We start from the raw sequence: 21,498 nt of genomic DNA, 5'->3' as shown, positions 1-21,498 counted from the left end.
TAGTTGGTTAGTTAGTCAGTGATGGGGCTTGACCTCAGGGCCTGGGCACTGCCCCTGAACTTTTTCTGCTCAAACAAGGCTAATGTAATGCTCTACCACTTTGAGCCACTGCTCTACTTCTGGAGATAATCAGAGATAAGAGTCTCACAGACTTTCCTGCCCATTCTGGCTTTAAACCATGATCCTCAGATCTTAGCTTCCTGAGTAGCTAGGATTACAAGTGTGAGCTCACAGTATTTTTGGTAATATGGCTGATCTAGTAGCCTCAGACCTCATATCTTATGAGTAAATTCCAGCAGAAAAAGTGAGTTTCTTTCCCAGAACTTTCAGGAGGGAAAAAAAAGAAAAAAAATTTAAAAAAAATCGTAGCCAGACACTAGTGGCTCATGCCTGAAATTCTAGCTTCTCAGAAAGCTGAGCTCTGAGGATTGTGGTTCAAAGCCATCTTGGACAGGAAAGTTTGTGAGACTCTTATCTCCACTGCCAACAAAGCTGAAAGTGGATCTGTAGCTCAAGTGGTAGACTGCTAGTCTTGCACAAAAGAAACACAGGGAAGGAGCCTAGCCCCTGAATTCAAGCCCCATGACCACACACACACACACACACACACACACACACACACACACACACACACACACACACACACACACACACAATCTTTTCTATTTCTTTGGTTCTGATTGGGCAATGTGCTCAATCTTCCAGCTATTACTGTGTCCAAAGAACATGTATGCTTCAATTTTCCAAGACCAAGTCACATGCCTACCTGTGATGAAATATGGAAGGGTAGATTGGTATCCAGAAGGGAGGCTATGTGGGCAGAATATGTGATAAAGAGTCTGGATAAGGAACAGATGTGCTATCCATTCATACATTATTGCTCACACCTGATAGTTTCAAACCACTTCCCCAAAGTGGCTTACCAAACAACAAAATAAAACTCCTCACTTAGTCTTGGAACTTCTGACATGTTGTGAAGAAAGAGATAGGGATGGATGAGAATGTCACAGCTAGACTTGCCATGCACCTAAGAGATAGGGACTAGGAATTCTTACTTGTCCCTCAGCTGTCACCTGCACTGCATAGCTTCTTCTATTGTCCCTGAGGCAGAATTAGACATCACTTCACAGAGCACCTCTTGGCACTACTACTCTGCTGCCATTATTCCTGTTCTTCCTGATTGACTTCCTTTAAGATGGGGAGCATTTTGTACATCTCTGAATCTCTCACAGTAAGAAAAAGAGACAGTCAGTGATTTCTATCTGAGACCATGGAAAAGGCATAGCAACTAACTAACAGGTTGTGGGCTTGATCTGCATCTTTCTCCACCTAAGGTGATATCAAAATCAACATCCATAAATTGAAAAAAAAATTACTTTGTATTTCCTTGGTACTCTGGTGTTTGAGTAGTAACACAACAAAGATGAGCAGGTTGGAATATTTAGGAGGCAGAGTTAGGATTACTGGGAGTGGTTACAAGTGTAGATACTTACTTCTACGGCACCAGAAATACCAGCATTAGCAGTCAACGAGAAGTCAATGTGTCTTGGATAGGAACGGAGGTGAGGACTGATCCTGTCTACTCTGCTTGTCTTAAATTGGGAAAAGGGGACGATATGAATAAGTCTGGAGAAAACTGATCTAGACCATGGCTAAAACAAGTCCTGAATTTCCAGCCTCAGTGGAGAGGAAAAGACACTGGGCAATGACGGCTTCCTGAGCACTGTTCGTGACGGTGATGGTCTCTGTCTCTGAGCTCATATGTGATTGGCATAAACCGCAAGAATGTCTTTACTCTGTCTTAATATTAAGATGGAGAGAATGTTCACAAAATACCTTAAGCTCTTCAGATAAAAGAAGTTCCATAAATGAAGACACATTTAACAGAAAGATCATTATGGTTATTATTCTTTGAATGCACAAAGTTATGCTAGCAGGATGCAGATGATATAAATATTGTTTTGGGTTTTTTTGCCTCAGATAGGGAGTCAAGCCAGAAAAGCAAACATAAAAACAGAAGTCAATCTTAAAGGAAGCCATACCCACAGCAATGTGACCCTATGCTTGCTGGTCACCTGCCTAAGGAATGACATCAGACCCAGCCCTGCACCCCCCTTCCTCTGCCACCCTCAGAAGCAGTGAAATAGCAAAGAGTAATGCTGATGCTTTCCTCACTGCCTCTTAAACGCAATCATTATTCCTGGAATGACAATTTGTAAGCTCAACCTAATTACAGCCAAATTGATTAAGAGATGCATAATCTAAGGATTAGCATTCGGGCAAATGCTGCTTAACTTAGCCACCAAGGATTCAAGAGGAAACAGCTGCGCTGTTCAGGAAGTTGTTAGGAATAAAAGAGTGGATTTTGCCAGGAAAACTCAACCTTAGAAAATTCCTTAGCTCTACCTCCTTCTCATTTGAACTCTCAAGCTGGAGATTTCCTGGGATCAAGTGTAAAGACATGGTTCCTGGGTCTGGGGGGGAAGGCAACAGCATTGCAGATGGCAGAGGGCATCTTGGGCTCCAGCCTTCCTAACAAGGAGGCGGTGTGAATTGTCTGAGCTGTACATACCAACCCCCAATGCACTGCTTATAGTCTCTCCCTTACTGTTGTCATTGTGAGCAGTGAAATGTGTAACTAACCATACAAGAAGTTTCCAGAACACAACTTGGAACTAAGAGGTTTGCAATCAATGTTTGTGAACTCCTTCCCTTGTATTTTAGGTCTTTTATTTTTTAATGAACTGTGTAAAGCTACCTATTTTTATTTTTAATATTCTTTATTATTTTATTATCCCTAAATAATTGGGCCAAGGGGCTGCAATTCAACATGAAAATTTGTGAGTACACTCTATCTTTTAAAAAAGTTATTGTACAAGTGATATACAGAGCGGTTACAGTTCCATACATAAGGTAATGAGTACATTTCTTTTTTGAGCAGTGTTATCCCCTCCCTCATTTTCTCCTACTTCCCCTCTGCCCTGACTCCCCATTCCCCAAAGTTGTAAAGTTCATTTCCAATATAGTGTATCACCGTTGCATTGGTTCACCCTTTGTCCCACACTTTCTGTGATTCCCCTTCCCTTCCCTAAATCAGATAAACTTATATACAAGATAAAGAGTACAGAAATTTAAAAAAAAAAACAGTGACAACAGGGAATAAACCAAAGGAAAAAGAAAGAAAAAGAAATAACTGCAAACAGAACACTAAAAATAACAATAAAAAATAACATTTAAAAACCCTCTTGTTTCCATTTCTTGGAGTTCATTTGGATAAGCATCATTCTATACAGTCACATGCATCTAACTAATGAGCTATTGTGATCCTCTGCTAAGAATATCCTAGATATTCTAGTCTATAAGGAAACCCATCCTACGTTCCTTTGGGTCTGGCTTGATTCATTTAATACAATTTTTTCCAAGTCGTTCCATTTCCTTACAAATGGGATGATGTCATTCTTTCTGATGGAAACATGGAATTCCATTGTGTATATATACCACATTTTCTTCCATTCACCTACTGAGGGACATCTGGATTGATTCCATACCTTAACTATGGTAAATAATGTAAAGTTACCTATTTTTTAACCAGTAAATTGTATAAGGTAAGTAAATGAAGTGCTCATTCTTTTTAGAAAGGTGATTGTTTTTTCTTTTATGTTTTCATGTCATATAATTACTTTTGCCAAAAAGCCTGAGAACAATAATGAGACAAACAAAAGCATAGCATGAATATTTCATGCATGTCTGTATGACAGTCCTGGGCTTGAACTCAGGGCCTGGGCACTGTCCTTGACCTTTTTTTTCTTGAGGCTAGTTATATTACCACTTGAGTCATAACTCCACTTCTGGCTTTTTTCGTAGTTAATTGGAGATAAGAGCTCACAAACTTTCCTGCCTGTGCTGACTTCAAATCATGATCCTCAAATCTCAGCCTCCTGAGTAGCTAGGATTACAGGTGTGAGCCACCAGTGCCCAGCCGGTATGGGTATTATGTGGGTCTTCTCTATAAGCTGAGAAGATTGTTCTTCCAGTGAGTAGGTGAAGAAAGGGAAAGATAAAGGAGATGAAAGTTTAGGGCCATCTACTATATGATGCCCCTAATTGCTAGTTAGAAGACACATTAGATAACATTACCTCCCTGCATAAATGTGACTGCATATTGTTACCTGAATGACATTAAACCTCACAATCACTTCTTGAGCAAGTTAAGTGACCTCTCTATACCTTTATTTCAATATCTGTAAAATGTGAGAAACAATCATGCTTATTTCATATAGTTGTGAGAATTAGATGAACTGCAAAAAAATACATACCAGAGGAACTATGCTATGCAGCCTTGGACTCAACTGCAAATGTTTACTTTTGAATTCTTTCTGTTTATAGTTTCAATTAGAGAAGAGCAATGTATGTCTCTTCAACAATTTTCATCGTGTGACAGTGGAAATAGTTTTAACTCATCACAGAAGTCACTATCAAGGTAGCAAATCTCATGGCATGAATAATGTGAAAACAATAAAAATTTCCAGCTGGTCATGGTAATACATGCCTGTAGTCCCAGGTACCGCAAGGTACCTGGGTACAAGGGCTGAGATGGGAAAATCATTTGAGTCTAAAGTTTCAAAGCCAGCCAGAGAAACAGCACAAGCCCTTGTATGTGTGTGTGTGTGTGTGTGTGTGTGTGTGTGTGTGGTGTGTGTGTGTGAGAGAGAGAGAGAGAGAGAGAGAGAGAGAGAGACAGTCAGACAGACAGAGACACAGAGAGAAACAGAGAGAGACACAGAAAAAGAGGAGAAAGAGAGAGTGTATCTAGATACACTAATGCTGAACATGGAAGCATAATTGGAAATGTTTTCTCACAAACTATAACTCATCTACCAGAATGTCCACATTGCCTGGTGCTGTGAGAAATACAAAACGCACATTGGCTCTGTTCTTTGCCTTCGGAAGGCTCGTAATGCAGTTGAGGAAGGAAGAGACTTGTGAACGGGCTCAAAATATTTCAGTGTGAAACAGGTGGTGCTAAGAAAGCACCTCTGTAATTCTGAGAAAAATAATGATTAGTTGAAAGTAGAATGGAAAAAAGCACATAATAAAAAGTTAGAGTTCTCCAAGTACAAAAATACTATAAAATTCACTTTAACCAGGTTAATAACTTTCTCCCCAAATTTATAATTTTATACATATTTCATGCAGGCGGTAGACTACTCTAGCTTTGCTATACCATGTCTTCTATTCTTATGAATACTATTAAAAAATACATATTCACATGAGCGACAAAGCTGTAACTCAACATTTCAACACCAATGGCTTTCAAAAAGCTATCGAATTTTAGAGCTGGTTCCAATTATTACTGAACCCAAAGAGAGCCCAACTCATCTATTTCCTTTCCCAGAAAGCTGAAGAGTATGTAATACATTTAAAATATGAATGGTTCTTTGGTTCTTAGAAGATTTACCTCATCTGTGGATTCTTTAGCTTTCCTTCCTGTTATGGCAAGTTGTTTCCCTCTGGCCTTGTAATGTGATGCTCTTAGAAGAGTTCTTGGTGCATAGTAGGTGCTCAGTGGCTGCTGCTGCTCCTGTTTCTATTATGCCAGGTTATTACTATTCTGCCATTGCTGTTCAGCAACTGCTGTGCTTTGTTCTCTGTTCCCTAGCATTCACCACACTTAAGGGCCAGCAGCATAAACAGAAGGAACTGGGCTTGACCAAGACCAGGAAGTGTGTGTGTGTGTGTGTGTGTGTGTGTGTGTGTGTGTACTTGAACTTAGGGCCTACGCTCTATCTCTGAGATCTTTTGCTCAAAGATAGTGCTCTACTACTTGAGCCACATCTCCACTTCTGGCTTTTTGTGGTTAATTGGAGATAAGAATCTCTCAGACTTTTCCTGCTCAGTCTGGCTTTGGACTGCCTCAGATCTTAGCCTCCTGAGTAGCTTGGAGTACAGGCGTGAGTGAGCCACTGGCACCTGGCTTCAGAACAGGAGAGTCCAAAGACTCTTGACTATGTGAAGGGATGAGAAAGGATTATGTCTTTATTTTCACTAACTCCTAGTAAAAGTTAGCATTTCCTTCCCTTATAAAGATAGACAAAAACAACAACAAAATCAAAGTAGACAACAAACTGCCATGATCTTAACAGCAGCTGGGACTGTCTCCAGCAGAAGGTACATTTTTATGTCTCTTTAGTTACTGAAGAAATATCACTTACATTCACCAGTATGTCTCGCTGCTAGTATGCATTGTAACATATGTCTGGAGTTTTCTATGTTCATAGCCTGCACCTATAGTGTGTACCTGAGCTACCTTTGTAATCTGACCTTTTGTGTAATTTATTGAAAAACAATATGCTGAGAAGGGTACAGACAGCTTCCAGACTACCACTGAGTACATGGCACAAAAGAGTTGGGAGCCCCTACCTGGTCATGGCCATTCACCCACAAACCCAAAGCAATGCAAACCAACCCCCTACCCATCCTTGGTGCCCAAGACTCTTTCCCTCCTCCTGCTGCTGCTCCCTCCTCACAGCCTATCCATAGTCCTCTGGGAAACACCTCCCCCCTCTCTATCCCCCCCCACACACACCACCTCTCCTCAAGGCTAGGTAATGATACACACTTCCTGTGTTTGCATCTCCACAAGCTTAGACACCTATTGTGTTTATATTTTCTCAAACTCATTTTACTGACTTGTAAGTAGAAATAATAGTAGTAGTACCTAGGCATCGGTGGCTCAGGCCTATAATCCTGGCTACTCAGAAGTCTTGAGCTCTGAGAACTGGGGTTAGAAGTCAGCCTGGGCAGACAAATCTGAGAGATTCTTATCTCATATTAACCAGAAAAAATCTGGAAGTGAAGAGGTGGCTCAAGTTGTAGAGCACCCAGTACTGGCACAAAAAAATACTTCAAATGATTGTGAGGATTAAACAAGTTTTGATGCATCAACAATTCATGAGACAGCTGGAGTAGGAATTCTCAACCATTTTGGTTTCAGGATCTTTTATCCTTTTAAATTTTTCTGAAAATTCCAGAGTTTTTATTTATGTGGGTTATAGTTAGAGGTCTATTTTAATGTTTATTAATTTATTAAAAATTACAACAAACCTCACTACATGTTATGTAAATTACATGTTAAGGAACATAACATTTTTACAAAGAAAACATAGACTTTAAAAAAAAAAAAAAAAACAGAAAATGGCATTGCTTTTTTTCCCCCCAGTACTGGGAATCAAGTCCCAGGGCTTTGTGTGTTTTTATTTTTGTAACTCTTTTTAGAATCTGGCTTTACTACCTATTGTAATATCTTCAGGTTTGTATATACGAAGAAACTAGGTATTACAACAGTTGGACAATAAAGAAGTTTTTGTTGTTTTGTGTTTTCAGTGCTAGGAATTGAACCTAAGGCCTCGTGCTTACTAGACAAATGCTCTACTACTAAGCTATATCCCAGCTTGAGAGATATCATTTCATAATTTTTCCTGATAATTGTGCATACTTTTATACTCTACCAATTTTCTGAGTAGTGGCTGGTTATATTAATTAAAGATGTGAAATCCTGAACAATATCATTAAAATGTTTTTCATATCTTTTTGCATTAAAATATGCTGATCTAGCTGAGTGTGGTGGTGCATGTCTGTAATTCCAGCACTGAAAGTCTAAGCAGAAAAATGGAGAGTTTGAGGACAGCCTAGGCTACCTAGTAGGTTCTAGTCCTGCCTGGGCTATGTGGTGAGATTCTGTCTAGAAAAGAAAAAGGTGTTAAGTTTTCTTGCAATTTGAATGCATCTTTGACCCGCATATAATTTTCTCTACCGTGCACTGGTCAATTAGAAAATGTAGCTCTGTGAATGGTGCATCCACATACAGATCACGTTATTATACAGTGTAGGGAAATATCACACTTGTTAACAGCAAAAGCATGATCTCATCTCATCTAAAAAGTCTCTTCATCAGGGAAGTCTTTATGTTTGGGGAATCTGATAGATACACAATCCTCTAAATTTAAATTTTCACACGCAAATTCAAATTTTACCACTGGCAGTGTTCTCTCAGCTTCCTTTCTTTGAAGTGACAAACTCACTTCATTTTTGACAAAAACATCTCCAAATGCCCATGTGAGAACGAATATTGTCTTTTCTTTCAAGTAAATATAGGGTTCCATTTTTTAAAGAGCTACTGGGCTAAGTACCAGTAGTTCATGCTTATAATCCTAGCTACCAGGAAACTGAGAGCTGAGAATCACAGTTCAAAGCCAGACTGGGCAGGAAAGTCTGTGACTCGCTTATCTCCCATTAACCACCAAAAAGCCAGAAGTAGAGCAATAGTTCAAGAGGCACAGTGCTATCTGTGCATAAAAATGCTCAGGGACTGTGCCCAGGCCCTGAGTTCAAGCCCCAGGACCAGCATAAAATGGGGGAGGCTACTCATACCTAAGTGTGGTTTTCCTCAAGACCACCACCATTCTTTGGAGGCACATCTGAAGTACTTCAGCATATTTCCCATATTGCCACAGAGAATATTAGATGGTACTGAGTTCAGATGTAGTAAAGTTGGCCTTTTTTTTTTCCTGCTTCATCAAAGCACTCCTAACAGAAAGTGGCTTTCTGTCCCCTGCATGCATGGTGACAAACACAGAGACATTAGTGGCGTGTTCTATAATTGCTACTTTGACTCCCATCGGCCCACCATTGCTTGGACAGTACTTTGAAAGCATCAGCACATTGAAGAGCAATGTCTAGTGCTAGGCCCCTGAGAATTGCAGGGATCCCAATAAGCATGAGTTTTATTCTGCCAATTCCTTAACTGAGTCATAGCACATACTTAAGAAATATCAGCTACTGTTACAGCCAGAGAGGGGGACAATACTTTCCTAACTAAAAGTTACAATCTACACATGAGCAGGTAATGAGATATGGAGGAGGAATTTGCCAAAATGATTGTTCTACAGTGTATCTCATATCCAGCATCCAGGTGTTAGGCCTCTGGTCCTAAGCCAGGATTCCCTTCTACCCTACTTACCTGGGCTAGGATTCCTCTGCTACTTAATTTACCTGCTGCGTATCATAGTACAGCATATGGAACAGGTGCTTAGTAAGTACTTTTAAATAAACAAATTAATAAACATGCAAACACATTCAAGTAAGGAATTCCAGCAGAAGGACAGAGATTAAGATAACAGCTGGTTAATTAATTTTTTTTTGCTTCTAAGATACACATTTTAACTATAGTAGTCTTATTTCAAAAATTAAATCTGTGTAACAACTAACTAAGGCAATCTTTTTAGGGAAAATAATTTTTTCCTTTTTTCCTTTAAGATATACTGTATGCTGGTGCTTCATGCCTGTAATATCAGCTATTGAGGAAGCTGAAAACTAAGGCTTGCAATTTAAAGACAGCCCTGGCAGAAAAGTCTTTAAGACTTATTTCCATTACTCATACACACACAAAAAAGAACTGAAAGTGGAACTGTGGCTCAAGTGGTATAATGTTAGACTTGCACAGAAAATACATAGTATTTTCACTGTAGAAAACACAAAGGACTAAATGTGGTGGCTAATATCTGTACTCCTACCCACTCAGGAGGCCAAATTTAGGCCAAGAACAATCACGGTTTGAACTGGGCAAGGTGAAATATGTCTGTAATCCCAGCTCTGCAGGAGGCCATAGATAAGAAGATCTTGGTCCTAAGCTAGACCTGGACAAAAACACCAGACAGTATTTGGAAAATAAATAAGGTAGAAAAGAGGTGTGGGGAGGAGGAGCTGGGTGTGTTACTCAAATGATAGAACACCTATCTGGAAAATGTGAAGCCCTGAGTTCAAATGCCAACTTCAGATGCCAAACTTCCAGAAAAGAATTCAGATAAAAAGGGAGAGACAAATTTTTTGATAACTCCATCATCTAGAAATAAACTTTATTGAAATTTGACAATTTAAGTAAATAGATAAACAAGATCTATATTTTAGTAGCACTGAGGATTGAACTCATGTTTGCTGGGCAAGCACAGTCCATTTTGTTTTTGAGTTCGTTTTCCATGAGATACAGTCTCATGCTTTTGTCTCAGCATCAGACAGTGATCTTTGTACCTCTACCTCCCAAGTAGCTGAGATTACATTAGAGTACCAACATGCTCAGCTTGCTTTTGAGATAAGCTCTTGCTAACTTTTGTCCAGGCTGGCCATAAACTGTGATCCTCCTGTTTCAATCTCTCAGGCATGTACCACCATGCCTGGCTTGGATTTTAATTCCTCACCTTATCCCTGTCATCATAGAAAAGCTATGACCCAACAGTAATCTACAATGAAGCAGTAGGAATCTCAAAGGATCTACTGAACATTTTTGTTTCTCTCTTACTGTGACACAGAGCAAGTTGACTACCAGTAGGGTGCTTATCGTAGAAATAGTTCTGAGAACAAAAAAGAAATAAAAATTGAGAACACCCACGAATAAGGTATTTTTAAGATGTATCTGGAGAGAAATAAGCCTGGATCACATAACCAAGAAAAACAAACGCCCCTCTTGGGAGGCTATAGGGAAAACGATCTTGATAACGAGTGTGTGGCAAACTGCTCAGATGGTCCATTGGAAGTCAACTCAGAGGCTGCATGAAATGAATGGGCAGATTTAAGCCTAAAATAAGTAGGCGTGGAAGTATAAAGAACTCGATTACTGCCTAGTTGCACGCAGTATTTAGAGGGAGGTTAAGGGTGATTTGCTCTGTTTCTGTTCTTTGAACCAATCTCACAATTTTGAACTTTCTCCTTAACTTCAAAGAAAGTCAGCAGTCTCCTGAATATAAAAGAAACATCAAACTGAGAAGAACAGGACTAAAGAGAAAGGAGAATCAGCAATCTTCAAGGAGAGACAGCAAGTAAGGAGGAGACCAAGTAGAACTGGTTGGTCCGAAAGAAAACTCCAGACAGCCTTTCTCCCTGCCTCCCAGCCCTTCCTCTCAGAATATTCTATATTCTCATTTATACAATAAATCAGAAGCCTGGGATCAGCAAGTCATTGGTGAATTTTAGAAAGGTGGAAGAGGTCATTCCTTTACTCAACATGGTTCAGTGGCTTAACTAAGATTCAGAGAGTTCCAATTTCTATTCTCGGCTCTTGTAATAAAGTCTTGAATGTTAAAAAAAAAACCTAACTCACTTAGACTAGCATTCTACATCCTAAATTTACACTTAATTTATATTCCTCAACTGTATTATTCCTCCAAGGTCATTCATCCAACTAAATGTGAACACTCCAAACTAATCCTATTAGAAAACCTTGGGTTGTATTTTCAGCAAAACTTTGCCACCAAATTCTCACTGTGTAATTCTCTGTGTGTTTGTCCTCCTTTCTGCCAATAGCCCTTTCTCAGGTCAAAATGTACCCTTCCTCCCCACTCCCCAAGGTCATTTAAACACCCCACTCTCATTTGAAAGAACATCGCTTATATGTATTATCATTGACTCTCAAACTGAGTCCTGTTTGTTCCTTGACTGGACTGTTGGTTTCTTGAGGGCAGGTATCATGGCATCTCACTTTTTATTTCAAGCAAATACAAGGTGGAAAAAAAAAAAAAGACAGAACGGCCAGGTACCAATGGCTTATGTCTGTAATTCTAAATATTCAAAAGACTGAGATCTTACGATCTTGGCTCAAAACCAGCCTGAGCACATAAGTCTGAGACTCATCACCAAAAACCTGGACGTGGAGGCATGGCTAGGGTGGTAGAGCTCCATCCTTGAGGGAAAAAGCTAGCACTCTACCACTTGAGCCACAACTCTTCTTCCTGCTTGTTTTTGTTTTTTGTTGTTTTTGTTTTCTGATTAGTTGAAGATAAGAGACTCATGGACTTTCCTGCACAGAATGGTTTCAAACTATGAGCCTCTTATCTCAGCCTCCTGAATAGCAAGGATTATATGTGTGAGCCACTAGTGCCCAGCCAGTTAGCACATTTTAACACAGAATGAATTTAACTACTTCTTGCATATAGTGCACTGTTGTTTCCTCTCCCTGTTCAACTGCAACTCCCAGCAACCTCTTTGGCAGAGGGGAGAAGGACTATCCTCTGTTTTCTTGGTTGACGTAAATCGAAACTCTGGCCAACTCTTGCTAAAGGAATAGTGCTCTCTGTAAATATCATTCACGGGCTCTGGAATTATATAAAAAAAAAAAAATGCCCACCACATCCACAGTGATCAGTGAAATGATCACAGATGTCACAGGCCAGAATTATTGACTCCTTAAAAATGGCTGGCTGTGACCCCAGCTAGATTAACCATCATGAAAAACTGATGTCCTAGACATCAAGCAGGATTTCCCAGAGAATGTGGAAAGTATAGACTTTGCCCCAGATCCCTTGGGGGGGGGGGGGGGGGGGAGGAGGGAGACTAGGTGTTAATTGAGTGAAATGGTAACAGGTGGCCAGTCTGGCTTAGGGACCTTAACTGCTCTCTTCTCACTCATAGTGAAAGCCACTGAGTGCCTATAAAGGGCCTGACTGTCCCAGGAAGTCTCTCCAGGCAGGGCTCAGATTCCCTTTTAGAACTCTCCCTCTATCTGGCTGACTTGGTATAAGCATTCTGCTTGCAACCCAGCTGCCACTCCCTGGGCTGTCTCTGAGGATGAAGCCTTTCCTTCAGTAGGCCTCTGCTTCCCAGTGACCTGTCTTCCCTTTCTCTTTGCTCCATCCTTGCCCCTTGTTAGAGTTCCCATTGCTTTTAGAAGACATATCAAGAAGAAAGAGTGACAGTCTTGTTACAACCTCAGTAGTTCCTCTCAGGGAGCCCAACGCAATCTGCTAAGCAGAAGGGAGTTTAATTACTGGTTCGATCACCTTCTCATTGACAGGCCTAAGGAAAAGTTTGTTCTCTAAACCTAACTTTCCTATTTTTCAAAATAGCAATGGAGTTCAGGACACGCTACTCAAATATGGGACCTTAACATTAGAGAAAAGAGCAAAACCAGGAAGTTCTCTCTCACTCCAACTTCTCCCTGGAAACAGGTCCTAAATAGGAATCTCTGATTCTTCCCTTAAGTAGGTGGTCAGACCCTCATTCCTGAGGAGTCTTCCATAGTCCTAGAATAAAGGAAAGTCCTTATCTTTGAAGAAATATGGACACAAAAGAATCTAAATGCTATAGTTTGGATCTCAACTGTTCCCCAACCTTTAAGAAGTGAGGCCTATTGAAAGGTATTTCAGTCACTGCAAACCTTTTAGCCAATTTCCTTAAGGAAATATTCAGTCTTAGGAGAAGCATCATATGGTTTTTACATAAAGGTCTTCATTAAAGCAATACTTATATTTAACAAACTATTAAAAACAAACCCAAGTTTCTAAAACCTAGAAGAAAGGTATAATAAATCATGAGCCTTTCATGTGCTAAGTTAAAAAACAAGATTAAAACAAATGTATACTGTATGATGTTGCCTATACATGGAGTATAAGAAGTTGGCTTCCAAGCAGAGAGAGAATGGTCATTACCAGTGTCTGGGGATGGAAGGACTGGTGTTGGGAGATTTTAGTCAACCATCTAAGGTACAGTGAGGTAAGATGAATAAGTTCAGAGGCTGCAGAAACATAATAATTAAAGTTAATATACAATATTTCTTGAAAATTTCTATGAGAATAGATTATATTCTTGCCATAACATGATTGAAATGTGAAGTACATTGATTACCCAATTCTCAATATCCATACATCTCAGAACAATACTTTGTACAGAATAAATGCATACTTTTGTCAAAACAATTTAATTGGTTATTTAAATTAAGTGTAGACTTCAGTTCATCAAAAAATGAGAGAGCAAAGATCTATGAAAAATAAATTTCATAGCCAGGCACCGGTGGCTCACGCCTGTAATCCTAGCTACTCAGGAGGCTGAGATCTGAGAATCGCAGTTCAAAGCCAGCCCAGGCAGGAAAGACCGTGAGACTCCTATTTCCAATAAACCACTAGAAAACCGGAAGTGGCGCTGTAGCTCAAGTGGTAGAGCACTCGCCTTGAGCTGAAGAGCTGAGGGACAGCACCCAGGCCCAGAGTTCAAGCCCCATGACCGACAAAATAAAAAAATAAAAAATAAATTTCATGTCTTACAGAAGCTGGGACACAAAGCAGAATGATTTGCTCTTCAGACTTGCCCCTCTTGGCATAAAATTTGTGTCTCATTCGAGAACCAGGCTAGTCAGTAATCGCTTCAGACTGGACTCAAATGCCTGCCCTTCACAGTTCTTACGTCATGATTCATATACTCTCCCAGCTCTTTTGACTGCCTGCAATTACTTGTGACAAACGATTCTTCAGTGTATTGTCTGCTTTACCTTTCAAAACGTTTCCATGGTTCACAGATAAGTCATCCAATGTATACTGCACTGTCTTTTCAACAGTAAATCCAGCATTTGGGCTCCTCCCAAAGTTCAGTTACATTCTGCCAAGCTAACAACTCAAAGGAAAAAATCCTTCTCAAAAACACAAATTCCATTTGAAAATCACAGTTAGCTACAAATAAAAACAGATAGATAGAAAAAAAAAAACAACTATAAGAAAATGTGACTAGCTGGATACTAGTGGCTCATGCCTGCAATCCTAGCCACTCAGGAAGCTGAGATACAAGGATCACAACTCCAAGGCAACCAAGCAGGAAAGTCTGTGAGACTCTTGTCTCCAATTAACCACCAGAAAACCAGAAGTGGGGCTGTGGCTCAAAGTGGTAGACCACAAGCCTTGAGCAAAAAAGCTCAGAGACAGTGCCCAGTCCTTGAGTTCAAGCCCTACAATGGACAAAAAGAGAAAGAGAGAGAGAGAGAAGAAAAGAAAAGAAAAAATGTAACTGAAAGGTTAGTTATGTCAAATTGGGCAAGCCTATCCAAAGTAATGGAAAATTCTAAAGAAAAAAGATCAAAATGTTGACAATACAGATGAATTAATTTAATGTTTTAAAAACTATGGGAAGAGTTTGGGTTCAATCACTGTCACCAAAAGGAAAGAAAAAAAGAGGAAAGAGGAAAAAAGAGGAGGAAAAGGATTTAAAAACAAAAAACAAAACAGGGTTGGGAATGTAGCTTAGTTATTCAGCAGTCTGAATAACAAGACCAATGCATACTTCCCTAGGTAAATGCTTCAAATACAGTAGGTAGGAAAGAAAAGATTTATTATCTTACCAATTACTAGGTTCACAACTGAGGCACCTATAACACAAGTAGATAAACATGCTGGGTGCTCACATCTGTAATCCTCTACTCAGGAGGCTGAGATCTCCTAACTGAGGCTGAGATCTGAGGATCTTGGTTGCAAGCCAGCCCAGGCAGAAAAATCCTTAAGACGTTCATCTCTAATAAAGCATCAAAAAAGTCACAGGTGGAGCTAGGGCTGAAATGGTAGAGCACTAGCCTTAAGCAAAAGAAACTCAGGGACAGAGTTGAGGCCCTGATGAGTTCAGCCCCAGGACTGGCATGGAAAAAAAAAAGTAGATTAACAAGAGAAAAGCATACAAATTATTTAATATAACTATGTGACACGAAAGCCTTGATAAATGAAGGTCCAAAGAAACTAGAAAGCTTATAAATATTTTCATGCTGAGTTTGATGAAGAAGTGAACAGTGGTAAAGTAGCCTTGCACAGAGGGAATATGATTTAACGTAACAAGCCGGAGGGGAGAGGGCTTAGCAAGACCTATTTCTTTCAAATTCTTCTTCACATGAGATGAAGACATTTCTTTCCTCCAAGAATAGGAAAGTCACCTCTTCAATGAGACTCTGATTTGCTTCAGTGAAGAATGGAAGAAAGTCAGAGAACAACCTTCCTCCTTCTGTTCCTTCAGTTTCCACAAATCTCAAGGCTCCATGCTTGGGAGGTGTGTGTGTGTGTGTGTGTGTGTGTGTGTGTGTGTGTGTGTGTGTGTGTGTGTGTGTGTGTGTGTGTGTGTGTGTGTGTGTATAGTTGTGAATCTAGCCATTCTTTAATTTACTCATTTACCTGATGCCAGTGATTGAACCCAGGACCTCACACATGCTAAACAAGAATTTAACCACTGAGCTACAGCCCCATTCCTTAGCCATTCTTTAAAATGGATCTTTTGGGCTGGGAAGGTCACTTAGTGGTAGAGTGCTTCCCTTGCGTTCATGAGGCCCTGGGTTTGATTCCTCAGCACCACATAAGCAGAAAAAGCCGGAAGTGGCGCTGTGGCTCAAGTGGTAGAGCACTAGCCTTGAGCTGAAGAGCTGAGAGATGGCACCTAGGCCCAGAGTTCAAGCCCCAGTACAGACCAAAAAACACAGGCACACAGACACACAGACACACACAGACACAGACACAGACACAGACACACACACACACACACACACACACACACACAATGGATCTATCTAGTCCTTCTTCTAAAAAGCAGAGCTTCTCAAGGTGGTCTCTGGACCATCAGCCTTAGCTGGTGGGGGTGGAGCCCAGCTTTCAACACACACAAGTCTCAGAACAGCTGCTCTAAAGTCCCAGGAAATACAATTGATAGAGGAATGTATTAAATAATTCCACAAGGATGCAATCAGACAAAAACCAGAGTGCAGGAAATTCTATGTGATCAATTCTCCATTTTCTTCAGCAAAATAAATGACTTGAGGGAGAGAAAAAGGAAAGAATTAAAGGTTAAAAAAGACAAGAGAAGTAAGAACTACATCAATGTGTGGATCTTATTTGAATCTGGCTTCAATCAAACCAACTGTAAAAAGATGTTTTGAGACAATTAGGAAAAGTCGAACATGGTATTAAGGAATTATTGTTTGTTCTATTGTGTGTGAATATTATAATATGGTTATGATTTTTAAACAGCCTTTAAAAATCCTTGTTAGAGATTCCTCACAACTATTTTTAAACTGGAGGAAGCAAAGACAACAAATGATATGATCAACAGCTACAAAACTTAGGTGATTAAAAACTGGAACTGGTTGCACTGTTCTTTCTGCTTTTCTGTTCTTTTGAGAAATTTCCTAATAATATTAAAAGCAAACAGCATTTGGGGATGTAACAGCACAGTGAAATGTTTCACTGGCATGCATGAGGCCCTGGGTTTGATCTCTAGTATTGCAGGAAAAAATTAAGGAAACACAAACTTCAAACCTTTTAGACAGAAGTTTCTTAAGGAAATATTCAGTCTCAGAAAAGATTTTTGTATAAAGATCTTCATTACAGCATTATTAACATTTATAAACCGATAGGACAACCTAAGCTTCCAAAGTGAGAATAAAACTAAAATGAATCATGACATTTTCACATATTAGAATGTTGCACAGCTATGTTAACAAAGGAACATGCAAGAAACTGGCTACATAGTTATTGCTTTATAAAAATTATATTTTTAAAAAGACTAAAGAACTGTAACAAAATGTTGAGTAGTTGCACTATGGATCCTATGTGTTTCTTCTGTGGACTATCCCATGTTTTCGATATTATCTGTACAGCAAGGCACCTTTTAGTAATATAAAATTTGTTTTATGTTCTGTTGTATTGTGTTTTTTGCAGGCTTGAAGATCAAACCCAAGGCCTCCCATTTTGAAACAAACACTGGACTACTTAGCTACATCCTTAGCCCTGAAAAAAAGTGTTTTCAGTTGGTCATAGTGATTGAACTGAGAGCCTGGGTGCTGTCCCTGACAATTTTTGCTCAAGGATAGCATTCTACCACTTTGAGCCAGAGCTCCATTTCCATTTTTTAGGTAGTTAATTGGAAATAAGAGTCTCAAAGACTTCCTGCCCAGGCTGGCTTGGAATCTCAATCCTCAGATCTCAGCCTCCTGAGTAGGTAAAATTACAGATATGGACCACAAGTACCTGACCTGAAAACTTTTTTTTTTTATTGTGAAAATACCATATAGAGGGGTTACAATTACATGGGCAAGATAATGAGCACATTTTTTATCAAGCATTGTTGCCTCCTCCTTTGTTTCCCCTTCCTATCCCTTCCCATTTCCCACCCACTCTCACCCCCTCCCCCCCAGCCCCCCCCCCCCGCAAAAGTTGTAAAGTTCATTTTCGACATAAGGACTTGTACATCTCATTGTTGCAATGGGTCCACTTGTATCCCTATTTAAACGACTTGTTTTTTCCCTTCCCCTCCATGAATTATACCAACACCAAATACAGTGAAAGCAGGGGTTATACTGTGGGGAGGGACATACAAAGCAACAAACAAATCATCTTATAAATATGTTAGAAACAATCGCATGAAAGAAAAAACATTTGAATACTTATCTTGGGGTTCATTTCACCTAACATCACCTTATCTGACCTTTTCTGCTTGTCTCAGACATATACTAGTTATTGCAAGTAAGGGAACCCATGGGACTTGAAAACATTTTTAATTAAAACAAAATACTTTAATCAGAGTGGTACAAAAATAAGGCACCATATAACAAAGTTAAGACTTTCATAGAGAAGAGAAAGTCACTCCAAGGTTCGTGGCAGAACTTGTTTACTCAAAATCTTACATGATACAGAGGCTTAAAAAGGGAAAACAGGAACCTAGCTCAGGTGTCTCACACCTGTAATCCTAGCTAATCAGGAGGCTGAGATCTGAGGATTGCAATTCAAAACCAGCCTGGGCAGGAAAGTCGGTGAGACTTTTATCTCCACTAGAACTATCAAAAAACAACAACAACAACAAAACAACAAAACAGAAGTAGAACTGTGACTCAAGTGATAGGGCGCTGGCCTTGAGCAAAAAGCAGCTCAGGGACAGCATTTAGACCCTGAGTTCAAGCCCCAGAGCAACACCAAAAAAAAAAAAAAAAAGTAAGTCATGAAAACAAACAAAAACCCTTATGTTTGTTTATACTTAAGTCTGATGAAGAGCAACAGTCATGTGGAAGTTTGCCTGGAAAAAGGGGGCATGGCCTAGGTGGGGGAGGGGGATGTGTAACAGCAGCTTGAGAATTCTTCTCTGGGTCTTTGAGTCTCCATCCTAGGCCAGGAGGGAGAAGACAGGGCAAGGATAGTTGTCACATGAGGGTCTCCAGGAAAAACAAGAAAGAATTCTTTTCACTGACCTCCTTCGGGTTGGCACACTCCGTTCATAAACATATGATTCCTGAAAGAATCCTGTCACATTCCTGCTTTTGTAGCTACAAACCCATGTTTAGCATAGAGGATTCTAATCCTCACACCTTCCTTTTGGAAAAAGCCTAAGAACTATTTTAGAATATGTTCTCATTTGATGAGAAGGAAAGGTCAGTTACCCCATCCTGTGGGGCATCTGTTGCTTGTGTGTATCATTGATGGTGACTGTACACATTACTATGCTCATCTGTTTGTGTTCCCACATGCACACCCATTCCATACAGCCACTTCATACATCTTGAGTGGTTACTGTTTAAGAACCTTGTCTTGGGCTGGGAAGTTGGCTCAGTGGTAGAGCGCTTGCCTTGCATGCCTGAGGCCCTGGGTTCGATTCCTCAGCACCACATAAGCAAAAACAAAAAAGCCGGAAGTGGCGCTGTGGCTCAAGTGGTAGAGTGCTAGCCTTGAGCTGAAGAGCTGAGGGACAGCGCCCAGGCCCAGAGTTCAGTCCCCATGACCGGACCCAAAAAAAGAACCTTGTCTTCAGGATGCTTACATGCAAATGAAGAACAATGACGAAAAAAAGTAAATTAAAAGAAAAACAAAAACAGTGTATCAAACAGTAATTGCTGACAGGGAAGGGAGTTCTGTGTTCTGAGTAACTGCAATTTTGACTAGGTTAGTGAAGGCCTGGGAAGATGGCATTCAAGAAGAACCTGACTGTGTGAGAGAGTGAACCAGGACAAATCAGAGGGAAGAACACTGCAAGTGGAGGAAGCAGCATAGGCAAACATCACAAGGCAGCAGCAGGTATCCATGCTTGGGATATCTAACTTGTCTGCTTAATTTGACTGAAATTTCTCCCTTACCCCCCTCTCTCTCTCCCCACCCCTTCTTTCTTTCTATCATTTCTTTTCTGTACCATGGTTTGAATTCAGGGCTTTGAATTCATGATTGCTAGACTAGTACTCTTCCACTTGACCCTTACCTCCAGTGCTGTTTTTTCTTGTTATTTTGGAGATAGATTCTTGTAGACTTTTCTGCCTGGGCTGCTTAGGACCAGGATCCTCCAGATTTCATCCTCACAAGTTGCTAGGGTTACAGGTTGAACCACCAAAAAAATCCAGTGACTACAATGTCTAAGAATCATGTCATCACTAGCTTCTGTTACCATAAACTCAGATCACAATACCAGGCATGGTGGCACAGTCCTGTGGCCTCAGCATTTAAGGATGCTGAGAATGAGAGTTCCAAGCCAGTCTGAACTACAAAGGGAGTTCTGGTCAGAAAGATGAGTAAAGTAGAATAACAAATGACAATCACAGATTTTCAACGTATTTATATTGCTGGAGGTGTAACTCATGGCAGATTTCGCCTAACATGCCCAGCCAAGGTCCTTGGGTTTGATCCCCAACACTACAGAAAACAAAAAGCAGAGCCATGTATTTCTTTATATTCTCTCTCCCATCTCTCTCTCCATTTAGAGCCTGAGGCAATGGCATTGATTTCAAATCAAATATTGCCTGTCCTGAAATTGCCTAAAGGAAGATCAATCTTTATTTGCTCATAAAATTCTAATTTTTAAAGGTTGATTGTGTATTTCCAGTATGAACTCCCTTGGTTAAATGAGATATCATGTCAGTGAAGTAAAAAAGTACAAAATGTTTTTGGGAAAGTCCCTGCAAAGAAATGCATAGGCCAAGCACTGGTAGCTCATACCTGTAATCCTAGCTACTCAGGAGGCTAAGATCTGAGGATTGTGATCTAAAGTCAGCCCAGGCAAGAAAGTCTATGAGACTCTTATCTCCAGTGAACTACACAGAAAAAGCTGGATGTGGTACTGTGGATCAAGTGGTAGAGAACTAGCCTTGAGCACAAAGAAGCTCAGGGATAGCACCCAGGCCCTGAGGAGAAAGAAAGAAAAGAAAGAAAGAAAGAAAGAAAGAAAGAAAGAAAGAAAGAAAGAAAGAAAGAAAGAAAGAAAGAAAGAAAGAAAGAAAGAAAGAAAGAAAGAAAGAAAGCAAGCAAAAGAAAGAAAGAGAGAGAAAGAAAGAGAGAAAGGAAGGAAGGAAGGAAAAAAGGAAAGAAAGAAAGAAAGAAGGAAGGAAGAAAGGAAGGAGAGAATGGAAGGAAGGAAGAAAGGAAGGAAGGAAGGAAAAAATTCATACGGCTCCCAGCAGCAGCTTTAACAAATACACGAGGTTAAGGAAGGTAGATTAATATTCAAAGACTAAAGGGACCAAATAAATACCCAGTGGGGAAGATTAATGTTTGCCATGAATATGCAGCTATTTGTTAGAATAAAACTAAGCTGTAGTAACAAACAGGTCCCACAAAGTTAGGGGACTTTGAGGAAAGATTCCTTTCCCACTTAATAATCCTCGAAAGGTACCAAGGGAGGAGGTGGCTGACAATCACTCAAAGGCTTAGGGCTGATAGTAGTAACTCTTGACGTCTTCATTAT

This window comes from Dipodomys spectabilis, unplaced genomic scaffold, assembly GCF_019054845.1.
Source record: "Dipodomys spectabilis isolate Male_0828 unplaced genomic scaffold, ASM1905484v1 ptg000002l, whole genome shotgun sequence".
Classification (NCBI taxonomy): domain Eukaryota; kingdom Metazoa; phylum Chordata; class Mammalia; order Rodentia; family Heteromyidae; genus Dipodomys; species Dipodomys spectabilis.
Note: the sequence above shows the minus strand (reverse complement) of the source record.